This window comes from Vanellus vanellus (genome assembly GCF_965231255.1).
Source record: "Vanellus vanellus genome assembly, contig: HAP1_SCAFFOLD_2149, whole genome shotgun sequence".
Lineage (NCBI taxonomy): Eukaryota > Metazoa > Chordata > Aves > Charadriiformes > Charadriidae > Vanellus > Vanellus vanellus.
Genome location: NW_028127076.1, coordinates 2,567 through 17,345, shown reverse-complemented (window position 1 = coordinate 17,345; position 14,779 = coordinate 2,567). Strand labels below are relative to the sequence as shown.

At 46.9% G+C, this 14,779-nt stretch overlaps 1 long non-coding RNA gene across 1 annotated transcript; it reads right to left on the bottom strand.

The window, feature by feature from the left end:
- Nucleotides 1–547: 547 nt before the first annotated feature.
- On the bottom strand, nucleotides 548–12,352 carry LOC309685529. Its single transcript, XR_014270456.1, has 4 exons — nucleotides 12,339–12,352; nucleotides 10,904–11,008; nucleotides 4,874–5,025; nucleotides 548–601 (listed from the first exon to the last, which is right to left on the bottom strand). It is a non-coding gene; the product is annotated as an uncharacterized lncRNA (long non-coding RNA).
- Between the last annotated feature and the right edge of the window lie 2,427 nt (nucleotides 12,353–14,779).

Here is a 14,779-nt window from a genome sequence, read left to right as displayed (position 1 = left end):
GGAGTCCTTTCTCTGTTAAAGTCAAGCACCTGGCAGGGATGGAGAGACAAGGCTAATGAGCGGGACTAGGATATCTCTGAGGCTTTAAAGTAAGTATCACATAAGCTAGCATGATCCACAGAAAAATCGGAAAGCAACTTCCAATAGGAGGCCATCAATTGTGTCGCTTGAGCGCACAAAGAATTAACGCACCCGTACAGCAATACAGTTGACAACATTTGTTTTCGTCTGTGGCACGGGAACCTAAACCCTGATTTAACCTAAATGCTCTGTAGGTAGTTAGGTTCACCTCTAACAGCCTCTTGAAAATGCTTTCTGTAACCACAGATTAAACCCCGAAACCAATAAAACCAAAATACTGCTGAATGCCAGGCAAAGGTGACACCCCACAGGGACACAAGATAAAATTTTCTTAGCTCTCCCTGGGCAGCGGAGGAGTTGCAGCTCCCTTGGAGGGCCTACCTGGCATCCCCGCTGCCAGCCCTTGTCCAAAGGCCAGGGCAGAATTGACGGCTGCGGCAGCCACCAGCGGATCGGTCTGCTGTCCCTGCTGGTTCTGGTTTGGGGTCAAAGGACGCTGACTGGCACCTCCGCGTAGAACCTGGAGAAGAGAGAAGAAAGTGGATGTGTTTATTTTGGGACTCAGGAGTAAGGCGGAATCACCAGCCGCTTGCAGGAGCATCAGCAGCAATCGAGTTGGAGTTGTTGCACAACCAGTGCGTGACAACCCCCCCCTTCGCTCAGGACAGAGCTGCCTCCGCCACCACAAGCCTTCACGCTGCCACCATGGGTAGGACCCAATTTCAGTAACGCATCCCCTCCCAGGCTTACGGAGTGTGATCTGGAAGCGCTTCGTCATCTGACCTCTTCCATTTCTTGATCTACCTTCAATACTCATCCCTCGATGGAAGCGTTTGCAGCCATCTGCCCCAACACCTGGTCCATGCCACAGCAGCACTGCTGAAAGCCAGTTTGAGCAGAAACCTTAAAAAGCCTGATTTCGGAGCTGGGGGCTGATGACACGAGGTGACATGGGTTTTTCCAAGCTTCCAGCCCCCGTAGAAAACAGAGACCCAGTGACACCACACTTACTCATTGGAAATAATGACCAAAGATCACACACCGGCTTTTATACATCGCTCTTGTGGTTTAAGCACATGTTGCTCTCAAAAGGGAAGATGGCAAACTGACCTTTCCCGTAATTACCTGTAACAGCCTTTGGTTGCAAAAGCCTTTTACTCAAAGCAGTGATGCAAGAGCCTGCACCCACAAGCGACGTCAGCTTCTTAAAAACCCCATCCCTTGGTGTGCAGCATGCCTTGGTGCAAAAATAGCACGGGGTGTGTCATAGAATCATTGAAAGGTTTAGGTTGGAAGGGACCTTGAAGATCATCGAGTTCCAACCCCCTGCCCTGGGCAGGGACACCTCCCCCCAGCCCAGGTTGCTCCAAGCCCCATCCAACCTGGCCTTGAACACCTCCAGGGATGGGGCCTCAACAACCTCTCTGGGCAACCTGTGCCAGTGCCTCACCACCCTCAGAGTGAAAAACTTCTTCCTAAGGTTCAATCTGAACCTGCCCTCTTCCAGTTTAAAGCCATTCCCCCTCGTCCTATTGCTACATGCCCCAGTAAAAAGTCCTTCCCCAGCTCTCCTGGAGTCCCTTTAGGCACTGGAAGGCTGCAATAAGATCTCCCCGGAGCCTTCTCTTCTCCAGGCTGAACCCCCCCCAACTCTCCCAGCCTCTCCTCATAGGAGAGGTGCTCCAGCCCTCGGATCATCCTCGTGGTCCTCCTCTGGACACGCTCCAACAGGTCCATGTCCTTCTTATGTTGGGGACTCCAGAGCTGGAGGCAGCACTACAGGGGGATCTCCCCAGAGCGGAGCAGAGGGGCAGAATCCCCCCCTCGCCCTGCTGGCCACAATCCTTCTGATGTGGCCCGGGATGCGGTCGGCCTTCTCATGGCCGGCTCATGGTGAGCTTCTCGTCCATCAGCACCCCCAGGGCCTTCTCCTCAGGGCGGCTCTCCAGCCATTCCCTGCCCAGCCTGGGGTTGTGCTTGGGGTTGCCCCGACCCGGCTGTAGGCCCCTGCCCTCGGCCTGGTTGCAGTTCATGAGGTTGGCATGGGCCCACCCACCTCTCCAGCCTGCCCAGGAGAGGTCACCCGATAAAGTTATTAAAAGGAAAAAAATGACTTTGCACAGTGAGAGACTGGGAGAGGATACCGAAGGAACCCGCTTTAGACGCGCACCCCAGCGCCTGCCGCCGCTGTCAAAGCCTGAGCATCAACTCCTCGGCCGAGGGAGTCTCGCGAGCCGGAGCCGCCTGGCGAGCGCGCCCCGTGCAAGGGCGCCGTACGGGATATATGCGATGGATGGCGGCTGCCGCAAGGGAAATGTCAGCAGTTGTTTTTTTTCTTTGTTTTTTTTTTTTTTTTGTTTGGTTTTTTGTTTTTTTTTTTTATAAATAACGTTATTAAGATGTCTTAAACATCACAAATCAACCGTCCCCTAATCGTCACTCTAGGTTTGCGAAACGTTTGCCTCAGCACTTCTTCGAAAAATTTCATCCAAAAAAAAAAACTAAAAAAAATAAAAATAAAAATACACACTGTATCCTCCTACGGCCGGAAGGTTTGTGTTAAAAACAATACCCGCGATCCCCGCTCATGCCTGCTCCACCGCTATAAAAGTAATGAAAAATATCATAGAGGCTACAGATGACTGATAATTTTTATTTTAATAGCCGAAGCCTTTGCAGAAGCGCTCTTAGCACACACCTTCCTCACGGGGAAAGGCTCCCAGTCCGAATGCCGAAGCGGAATCCTGCTTTGGCAGGGGAGTCTGACTAGATGCTCTCTAGAGGTCCCTTCCAACTCTGAAAATTCCACAATTCCGTAAGCGGCTTTAAAGCATTCTTAAAGCTGTTGTAGCCGCGCGGCGCACGGGGTACGTGCACACTGCTCGACACCCTCCTGTCCGCGATCTGCCCCGTGGGGAGGGGTGATGATTAACTTTGTCAGGAGCAAAGTGCTCTCCTCCGGATCGCTGCTCCAGAGTCGCTGGTGTGACAATTCACTGCTTTTATCATCTGAAAAGGCTTTATAATACCACCAAACACTGGGGTTTGTTTTTTTTTTTGCTTTAGTTTTCAAAGAAGCAGCTAATAAATTCAGCTGCCAATTGCTATCTTCTACAATCGCTCTCTCGAACACACGAGGACCAGAAGGGAATGGTTCGTGTTCCTACGGAAAAGGAGCCACCTCGCTTTTCGTAAGGATAATGAACCCCTTCTGTCTCCAAGCAGGCAGTACCACGGGACAAAGCCCAAAAAAAACGTATAAAGCCAATGTCAGGCGAGAAGCAGCGCTTAACCAAACACGACACAAACTAGCTGGGGCAGTGCCGGAGCACCGGAGCCCGTGGCCGCCTCCTGACAGCCATCCGACGGCCCCGCGGAGCTCTAAAGGGAGAGCGGAGCATATCCAGTATTAAAATATTTCAATATTTAAATAGCAAGCTAACAACTGCACTCCCATACAACTCCGTAAAACATTTAAGATGGTTTTTCGTTATCGTAAAGGAAGAAAATCGTTGTTCCTTCTTAATTCTCGTCCCAGTCTCTCAGTTTGCACCCTCTGCTCCTGGAGTTGCCCGGTTCGCATTTGTGTCATCTGCATCAGAGCTACAACTACGATTGAATACCAGAACTTTAAAATGCTTATTTTACCTAACTGAAGTCAGGAAAATCAACCTAGTTAAATCCCAAATATGATGGGGGGGGTGGGGAGGAACCCAACTAAAAAAAAACCCAAACCTGAATAAGAAATTACACAGTGATTCAGCACAAAAACGCATAACAATTTTCAACAGAAGAAAAAGCACGGGCTATATAATCTAATACGCTGTCACTGCCAAGGCATTGAGAGAGGAGAGGTGGGTGGTGCAAACCCCAAACACACATTATTTACAAAATACGTAAGGAAAAAGTTCCCCTTATCAGCTCCCTGTGTGACCTTTTCATCGTTTGGTTGTTTGGGGTTTTTTTGTTTTTTTTTTTTTTTTTTTTGTTGTTGTTTGTTTGTTTTGGTTTGGTTTGGTTTTTTTTTTTAAATACCACTTTAATAACAGATACCTGTCTCGATATTCACCTTTAACACACTTAAAGGAGTAACAGTAGATCATATGAAAAACCTTCACTACCTTCATTAATTTTGCCCTTTTAGGTACCAAATTCTCCAAATTTTCGTGCAGACTAAAGCAAAACAGCTGCACAGTTCACCCTATAAAAATAGCAAATGCCGTGTTTTCTTTTTGCTCTCATCTTTTGTCTTCAAGTCCTCGCATGGACACCAAACCAACTCACTCTGCTGTTATTTTGACCCCTTTAAAGCTAGTCCTCAGCAAAAAAAGTATCCTAGCTTAGCCAGTGCCCTGACGATAAGAACCCGCTTATCGACATTGAGTATTTGACGCACATTTTCATCATCTCCGTGGCCTTCAAGTCGCAGTGATGGGCACGAAAACAGAACGCAAGATGACGATTTCCACGCCAACGGCACGCGTTTGCTACTGTGTGGCTCAGCGCTGTTCACAAACTGATGAGATTAATGCTTTGGAAAACAAATAACACGCAATAATTCACCATCCCAAACGTACGGGCGCTATTCCCCCACACGCGTGATGTATAAATGACGTAACAGAACGTATAGATGTTTCTTTTCCTCTTTTTAAGAGAGGTCAAAGGCTCTTCTCAGTTACGACTGAGTATCGGGAGCGGTCATTGAAAAAAAAAAAAAAATAATAAATCGGGGATTCTTCAAAGCTGCTGTATTGCCCGTAAGTGACCGGCGGTGGAAAGCATCCCACCTTACCTGTTGCTGGCCCTGCTGGGTTTGCTGAGTGGTCTGCTGATTTGCCGAATTAGTTGCGGCGGCAGCCGCGGCGGCTTGCTGCTGGAAGAGACTGGCAGGATACACTCCCCAGGGCGTAACTCCATAGTACTGGTGAGGAACAACGGCCGGACCTGCGATGCGAAGGGAATCAGTGAGCTTCGGTAGCCTGAAAAGAGTTACACAGCAAACCGCCACCAAAAATACCTGCTCCTCAGGTTCGGTTTAATAAATCCTATTTCGAGGTGATCTGTTTGAAATCCTTTGCAAATACAGAAGGATTCTGGCATTTGTATTATTCAGTTTTAAAAAGCTTCGAAGTCAGACCTGAAATTTCATCTTTACTTGCTTTTACCTTAGCGGGCGAGGTCAAATTCTGCTACCAGTGATCCTGTTGAAATTCTATGTTTTTGCCATTGTGCCCTCATTTTCCAGTGAAGGACCAAAACTTTAACCCAAAGAGCAGGAAACTTGTTTAAGCACAGATATACAAGTCTCTTCTAATCTCAGCTGACATTCGCTGCTCCATAGTATCTATTATTTAGCTCCCCAATAATTTAAAAACCTCTTTGCATCTGGATAGCAATTCTCGAGTGTTTAAAATGTTTTTCTGGCCACTCAGTCCCATTTTGCCTTTGCAAACCACCATAAAAGAGGCTCTGCGATCCTCTATCTTTCCACGTTCCCCCTTCCTCCAACTTAACAGGCTTTAAAAAAAAAAAAAAATAAAAAAATCTTGGAGGGCACCAGAAAAAGTGTAAGTTTTGAAGATTCAGTGTGTTTTATCGAGACTCAGGACATCGCACACCTAATTTGGCGACAGCAGACCGGCAGCCTATATCCTTAAATAATTGCAGTTGGCCTAACTCCGAGGAAGCGGCGAGTTCTCTGCGCTGAACGGTGGAGTCCCTCCCACCAAATAACACGTATGCGAATTCAATAATATATATATTTTTTTTTTTTTTAATATGCTTGTTCTATATCTTTTGGAAAGGTCAGCAGAAAAGGAGAAGTATTTCCTTTGCTTTTCAAATACATCACCTATCCCGCGGGTTCCCTCCCCACCGCAGCAGCGGCTCGCGGCACCCGAGTCTTTTTAAGGCAGAGCGCCACAGTCGTTATTTGACGCTGTTGAATAAACGAGTCTTTAGTGAATTTGAACCGCACGCTTGTTCTTATATGGAGGAAAAATAGCTTCTATTTTAAGAGAGACCGTTAGCATTTGAGTTCTAACCAAGTCATTTCAGTATTGCTCTTAGTTACACCTTACAGACCCTGCGAAGAGAACAAGCGTAACACATATAAAGACTATAAGCGTTTGCCCCCAAGAGACTTAAAAGCTATTTCCCCCCCCCCCCCCCCCAAATGAGGGATGACAGTAAAAAGGGAGATGCAAAAAGCCACTGCTGAGTGTAAGCTCGGGTGTGACAAAGCAGGGACAAACCCAGGAAGTTCTTTTTTTTGCTTTTGGTTTTGTTTTTTTTTTTTTGTACAGTAACACATGTTTGGCTGAACTGAACTACTACACAACGCAGAAGTGACCCACTGCGCCCCGGTGGGGATCTCAGCCTGGAGCGGCCACGGCTCCCGCAAGCAACACTGCCGACTGGGGGGATTCAGCAAAGCTTCCCGATAGTCATCTCATATTTAATGTCCAATATTAAATTCACATTTCAAAAGCGTGCCCATTACTCTCCTTTATTATTTTGTTTTCAACTGCTTTACTTCCCCCAAATTTGTTTGTAGCGTCGCTCGCACACATGCCCGGCTGGGTGTGCAGCGGGGGGATGGGACAAGCAGCCGGCTGCCTACCGCCGGGCGCTTCAGCACCACGCGCCCAACGGTGGGATTCGTCTCTCGCCCTAAAGCTCTGCCACGAAATCCCCCCTCGCCGGATTTACTGCGTGCCGTCAGTCGAGAAGGTGACTCGTCTGCCGTACTCGGATTTGTCTTGGGGCAGCAACCACTTGTTTCTTACCTTCCGAGCTGGGAATTCACAAGCAGCGGCAGCTAAAATTTAAAAAAAAAAACCAAAAAAAACAAACCCGCAGAAAATAAAGCAGCCCCACAATGGCGCTGCCTATCTTGACCTAAGCAGTTACGGACACAGAGCTAATCGCTGGATTATAACCTCTTTATATTCAGCTGATGCAGATCAGACGGCGACTGCTAGGGTGCTTCTGCGCTCAACAGGAAAATAGTTGCAACTCCTCCGTTTTATGCAAGTAATTAGTCTGTGTTTGCCCGTGGGCTACTGGGAAGTTGCTGCAATACCCTTTATGTGGGCAAAATGTGGGCATCTCTCTGGGTTGTTTTAATCTCAGTTCTAATTATCAAACAAGCACAGTCTAGATGGGTTTGGTTTTGGGTTTGTTGGTTGTTTTTTTTTTTTTTTTTTTTTTCCTAGAGGTTGCTCATCAGATCTGCAAAAGCCTTAGGTGTTTCAAAGAAGAAGAGACGCCGAGTCTTTGAAGTTTGCAGGCAGCTGGGCTTAAAAGAGCTGCGAGTCTGGCTCAGCTCATTTGAGCACACGGTGAAGCTCATTATTGAACAGTGTTCTCAGTGAGGGCAAGTGTGTCATCATTGCCAGACTTACAGAAACACGCAGTATTTCTTTACTTCAGGAGATATTTGCACCTGCTTTTACACTTATTCAAGATCCACGTACACGAGAAAATAAAAGCCGTTCTAGAGCCTTCGCAATCAAATATTCCCACTACTGCGTCTCACACATTGGCCACAGACACCCACAAATATTCCCTTCAAGAAACGTTAGCAAAACCATCTGTAAGCCTGTTCATCGCAAAATTCTTGCTTTTAATCTCAGCCTTCGCACCCAAATTTCTGTAAGCAGAAGAAGCCACACCTGCCCCCTGCCAAGGGGGAGGACACAGTGACCACCAGGTTAAACAGCCTCGAGAACCTCACGTCTGAAAACTTCGAGGCTTCAAATAGCAACTTTATCAATTCCTAGTGACTTGGGAGCTGATCCCCTCACAATTAACGGTACGATGACCACGGACATCCATGAAGTGGTGTTTTTGTAGGGGATGGGGGCAAGAACTGGCCGAACTGGTGGAGCCCCACTCAAACCCTGCCACACGGCGCCCGGGGCTGGCGCAGGTCCCGCAGAGCGGAGGCGGCCGGGGACGAGCCAGCCTCACGTGCTCCCCCAAACCCCGGTCCTGGAAGGTCCGGTACGCGCATGCATCCCTCCCCGTCGCCAGATCTGAGCCGGCTCTGCACGGCACGCGGGTCAGCGCTGAGAAGCCCAGTGCAGACACAGCCAAACCGACCCTACCGTCGGTCGAGGAGCACCGTGTTTTTCCTGGACGCAGGTTATTCCAGCATCCACTCCTCTACAAAGAGCAGAAACGCTCTTCTACCTGCAACACACACCACCTCAAAGGGAATCAACGTTTCCCAACCTGTCTTAGAAAAGGCAAGGCTTTTTTTTTTTTTTTTTTTTTTTTTTTTTTTGAGTGACACCCTTCTCAAATGATAGAAGGCAATTTCACAACACTTTTTAAAGACAGCTGTATCTTCCCCACAGTTTAAACTCACAAGTGATTTTTTTTTCCTTGAGTCTAGGAAGCCCTTCCCTCTGCATTCAAATTTGTCCTTTAAAATGCTACTATTGTTGGGAAGAAAAGAGTATTATCCCAGGGCTGACAGCCTTACAACCGTGAAAAAGCTGCCATAACGGCAGAACCTTAATTGACAGAATTATCTCCACCATAAAACATGCCAAAGTTTCCCCTCTGCTTTAAGAGTAACTGTGAGCAATAAACTACCAACAACTCTAAACTAATTTCTTTCACCTCATTATCTTCTCCAAGTCCTCCCAATTTGGCACTCCCACACTCACTGGGGAGACCTTCTGACTTTATACCTAACCCTAAACATCCCAACTGCCCCACGTCCCTTCAGCGCTGCGCTCAGGCGTTACGGAGAAAAGGCTTTCAAACCTGCTCCAGTCTAGACAGAAAAGATGCTTTTCCTAAAACAAAAGTCAACAAGGAGCGAGTTTGTCATATTGCCATTTCCAGCCGGTAGGGTCCAAAGCCCAACGAGCTGGATGAAGTCACTCGTATTCCTCAGTGGTGTAACGCTATAAATATAAACCACATTCTTTTGGTTTGCTTTCAAGAGGCATAAAGTTTAAAAATGATTCACGCAGAGATGCCGACGCCAGGTTTTGGGATGCTTTAGGTATCCTGGGAGAGGTTATTTCCTAGTTCAAATTTAGAAGGCCCCAATCAGATATTCAGGCAGCCGCAGCTTCAATACTATGTAAAAGGAAAAAAAAAAAAAAGTTGTCATAAACACGCTCGCTGTTTCCTAGAAATCCGGCAGCAGTTACGTGTGGTCTTTCTATGAAATCAAGACGCTGACCTCCCGCTCCACTGCATTTCAGTGTTACTGAAGGATGAGCGCTCGCTTTAGAAGCGCTGAGGTGATGCAAAACGGCCAACCAGAACCCTCTTTTTACGGTATCCGTTTACAAAGCACCTCTTCTGCCTGTAACTGGAACCGCTGGCGTTCTAGCGCCTCTTCCCCGCTGAGTCCTCACTGAAGCTTCCTACTTATATTTGCCACCAAGGGTTCGGGTCACTCACTCACCGCCACACGTTCATCATCACATGATAGTTTATCGACCCCTGGACTGTTGGAAATATCCTTGTACTCTAGCTCTTGGCTTCCTTCCATTTAATCACGGTGTCATTCGTTCGCCAACAACATGTTCTTACCTCAACTTAATCTCGCATTGTTATTATGCAATCGGCGGACAAAATTCCCAACAGCCAAAAAGTCCAAAGCCCATCTTCAACTTATCATCTCAATTCTTTTACATACTTCCATACGTTTTCTGCTGAAAACGCCATCCGAGTGGGTAACAGTCGCTGAAATCCCATTTCAGAGCTTGACCTGACACCGGCCTCAAAGCTTAAAAGCTAAGCAGCGGTTACGCAAGAGCCGTTTAAACACGCCGAAAAGTCACGTACCCACCCACAGCGCTGTTTGGCAGAGCGCTGTGTTCACTTACAACCAAATGTTTTCTGGGTTTGGTGTGGCACAAGCTATCCCAAGGGATGAGCAGCGAGGATACGAGCTGGAAGTGGCAACAACGCGCAGGCTCCACTTAAAATCACCACTACTCTGAACTAACTAGTTTTTTTTTTTTTATTTAAAATGTAGAAGGGTTCCTCTCCCGGTGGCCCACGGAAAGCAAAGCGCGGTTATAAAAATATTCTTCTGAAAGTATGTTCTTCCTCTGCCCTCAATGCTTAGGCAAGAACTTTGTGGTATACGCAGCAAAAGTTCAACGTACAATGTGTTCTTCACACCGTCTGATAAGCTGTTTTACCGAGCTGTCATCTCCAGATACAACAATTTTGGCTACGACAGTTGGCAAGAATTTGGAAACTGATAGATGAACGTTTGGGAGAAAGATCTCGCACAAAGACAAGAGCCACCATCTTTGCTCGCCATCTGGAGAACCGCGGATTCAGAGCGTGAGCCTCGCAGCAGATATGGGATGTTTTTACCTAGAGAACCTAAAAAGCCTAAATTCTTCACAGACTCGAGGCAAAAGGGAAAGATACCCTTTGCAGGATGCACTACAGTAAATAAACCTAAAGAGCAACGAGATACAGCTTTCCTGGCAGGAAAACACACCCTCCATCTAAGAAGTTTATTTTCGAAGGTATCTCCCACTACTGTCAGTTACCAAAAGCCCCAAACACGTAGCGACGTTCACGGCTGCGAGGGTTCCGTTGCAGATTTGCTCTGGTTGTGTGTCCCCACCAGAGAGCCCACAGCAAGCGTTGCACAGGAATCATCACGTTCAATCTACAGAACACAGGTTTTCCCAGACAAATTCCGTTTCGGCTCACTGATACGCAATTCTCCCTCCGCAGCAATTACAATGGACTAATATTTAATTTCCACAATCCCAGACACAAGAGCAGTTTCGGTACAGCGCATGGTCACGAACTGGCGGTATCTCACCTAATGTGGCGGCTGCTGCGAGTCCGGCTGCGTACGGATCGGTTCCCGGCGGAGCGGCGCTGATGATGTACGGATTGGGGACAAAGGCAGCAGGAGCTAAACCTGCTGAAAACATACCTGTCAGTAAAAACAAACTTAACTAGAACTGAAGCCCTACCAAAATACCTCTGGCTACCGGGCTGGCGAACACAGAAATTCAGGTTGCTTTAGGATTTTCAAGCTTTTCACAGTTGTTTTCTGCAGGGAGTGAGCGACCACCGCGTCTCCCGGAGTCTTAATAGAACAATCTACAGAGGATATAATTGACACAGGAGAAACCGAATTCCAAGGATGCGATGCCCCGTAAGGACAGACGAGGTGGTAAACCAGTCTGTATGCAATAGCCATACCTGCTCGGGCATCTCCGCAGCGCAGACACACCCTTAGCGTTTAGGTGACTATTAACACCAGTTAGATATTAACATTAATCGTTAATATTCTGTGTCTTCTCTAGCAAGTTCATCACGAACCAGTTTACCCTACTTTCTGAGTTCCACCCCCACTACACAACACCGGTACTTCAACAAACCGGTTTGGAAGGAGCGCAGGGAACGCGGCAGGGCCACTCGCGGTGCCGCATGTCCTTCCTCCGCAGGGAACCAGTTTAATCATTAGAGAAACTACCGGTGGGCGGGAGGGGGGCGTGGAGGGGAGGAAGTTAAAAAGTTAAATAATTTTAATTGAGGTGTATCGCTGAACTCCCAACAAGCACACAAGTGCAGGGCACGGAGCTGGGAGAGTCCCAACACGTTTGTACCGGGCTTTTGGGTAGGAAGAAGTGCCGCTTAAATCACTTATTGCGCGGAAACCGTTTATCCCTACACCAGTTTAACTGCCATCGTCCGCAGCAGCCCTTCTGCAGTTCTCCTCTTTCTCTACGCACAGGATTAAGCGCTTCCTTCCCAGCTAATCTATACTGGTTTAATAATATGAATTATGTGTTCGCATAAATTACATCTTTTAAGTTGAAGTCAGACCGCAGGCAGCTGAACCACAGGAAGCACATTCAGGCGTAGATTGAATTGTGCATTCCCCCCCCTCCTCTTCCCCCCCACTTCACTGCGCCGCTTACCCCAGTTCATGCCTCGCTCAGAGCGGGTGAATACTTCAAAACGCTCTCATTACTGAGCGGCACTCTCAGCACGGGTAAGAGTGGCGCTCCTGCCACACACGAACGCTCTGGAGCTTTTAAAGCGTGCAAGAGAGACCCCCCCAGAATTTTTTCAAGTAAATCTTCAAACAATACGCTTCTGCTCGTGTGTCGGTTACCAGTTGCAAAAACATATTTAGGGTTCTCTAAAACCTGCCAAGCCTTTCTCTCTGCCGTTTTCCCCGACGTAGTCTGAGGACTAACAGAAGTCCCGTAAAATGTTAACGTATTAAATGCAAGACTTACCTATGTGAGGCTGATGGGCAGCTGCCAACGCGTACTGCTGCTGCTGCGCTGCTGTTAGTTGTTGAACAGCAAGTGCATTCGGTCTTTGGAACAACTGAAGGGACAAAAGCACAAATACGGTCCTTTACTCATGCACAAAAAGCATTCTAGGACTCCCCTTTAAAGCAATTCCTTCATGCTAGATTTATTTTCACAACTACAGACACTCCCTCTTTAAAGGGAAACATTTCAAAAGGAATTGAAAAAAAAAAAAAAAAAAAAAAAAAACACAAACCAAAAACAAACCCCTTTGAAATCAACTGCCCATGATAATCCACCTGAAAAAAATAATAATATATATGTATATATTTCTGAAGTGCAGCTAAACCACAGCCAGGGTTTTCTCTGCTATTTTCTGCACAGTGCTTGAAAGCCATTTTTTCCCCAACTCCTCCTCAAACACACAACCCCTGACTGCAGCCGGTGGATCACTAACAGCTGTCACGAGCGCTTCCCCACATCTGAAACAACACCGAATACAGCGAAATCCCCGTTACACCAGTGGATGACCCACGCCATTCTCCCGCCCGGTCTGAAGGGGCGAGCAGGATGGGAGGCAGGCGCAGAGCCAGGCGAGATGGTCCAGAGCCAGCTGGAGGGCCAGCGGATGGGATGCCAGCCCCAGCCCCAGCGCACACCAGTCCCTGGGCAAAACGCCTCCTTTCCCCGCCAGCCTTGCGTCTCCAGCATCGCCCAGGCGCATCCAGGCAAGGGGCACGAATGCTTCTCCGACCACAGACAGAACCAAAAAGTGTCCAGGTCTGGGTCAAGTCATCCAAAGCATACACAAGTTTGCCTCTCAGGGAGTAGTGGGCAATGTTATTGAGAGTGGTCATTCTCAATAAGGAAAAAAAAAAAAAAAGGGGGGGGAAAAAAAAAAGGGGGGGAAAAAAAAAAAAGGGGGGGGAAAAAAAAAGGGGGGGGAAAAAAAAAGGGGGGGGAAAAAAAAAGGGGGGGGAAAAAAAAAGGGGGGGGAAAAAAAAAGGGGGGGGAAAAAAAAAGGGGGGGGAAAAAAAAAGGGGGGGGAAAAAAAAAGGGGGGGGAAAAAAAAAGGGGGGGAAAAAAAAAAGGGGGGGGAAAAAAAAAGGGGGGGAAAAAAAAAAGGGGGGGAAAAAAAAAGGGGGGGAAAAAAAAAAGGGGGGGAAAAAAAAAAGGGGGGGAAAAAAAAGGGAAAAGGATTCTACTAGTCTTTAAAGTATTTTTGCTTAGGGTTGGAGGTTTTGGTTTTTTTTTTATTCATCCATACTAAAAGCTGACTTCCCCCAACCTCCTATGCCTCGACCTAAAGGGAACACTCCCTGAATCAATCCATCAGCAGACCATCGCTCAGCTCTAATTAACACACATAATAGCCACCCTGAAGCCATCCAGAAGCGACGTTCGTCCCCACTGACTTCCACAAGCCACCATTCCCGAGGTGTGAACGCCTTCACAAACCGCTGTGATAAATGTTTTCTCTCTCCACTCAAAAACGGGTCTAAATGCTATACAATTTTCACACCTATTATCTCTGCCCTCCTTTCAGACAAGACAAGTGAGCTGCTCGAGCTGTCAGAAGCAGCAATAATAATTCTGCCCAAATTTTTGGCAGAAACTCACAACCATCAAGAAGCCCAGAATCGTTTAGAAAATTGGGGGTTGTTTGGTTGGTTGTTTTTTTTGGGGTTTTTTTAAAGGTAAAAATTGGAGTTGGTTCTCCTGAGAGCGCAATGAGCAACTGTGCTGTTTAGGCAGAAAATTTAAAAAAAAAAAAAAAAAAAAAAAGGAAAGAAAAAGAAAAATATTATTATCTGCCTTTAATTTCTTCTTTTTACAAGTTCAGAAGGAGAAAAAAAAAAAAAAAAACCAACAAACACATGTAAGGGATCAGTATCAAATTTAAGATGCGGAAACTCAGTACTTAGGGGAACCAGAATTGATCTTCTACGTGCCAAAAACCTAATCACAGCTGTTTTCCCCCCAAAGACTGCTCACCCCTTAAGACGTTGGGGCCCCGCCGTATATCCAAGGAATATCACAATGCTGCTTATGGAGAAACATCAAATCCACAGTCACTTTATTGCCTCCCTGGGCCTAATGTCAGGCGGGCCATAGAACACTCCTAAAAGTCTTTATGCAGAATACACGTTCTTTTTTTTTTCCCCCCTTTTTTTAAACATATCATTCAACAATACTTCATGCTCACCCCAAGCTGAGTGCTTACAAGGTGTGTAATCTTCATTAATATACTATCTGTCATTAGCAGCCGGATCGAATGCTCTGCTGACAGCTTTTAGTTTTAAAAAAAAAAAATAAAAATCAAGGAGCTCACAGACAATGTGACCTACAGCAAATGGAATGAGGGATACTGGCTCTGTAGGAGTCTCCAGCAACATCTGGTTCACTGATCAGCATCAGCAGGT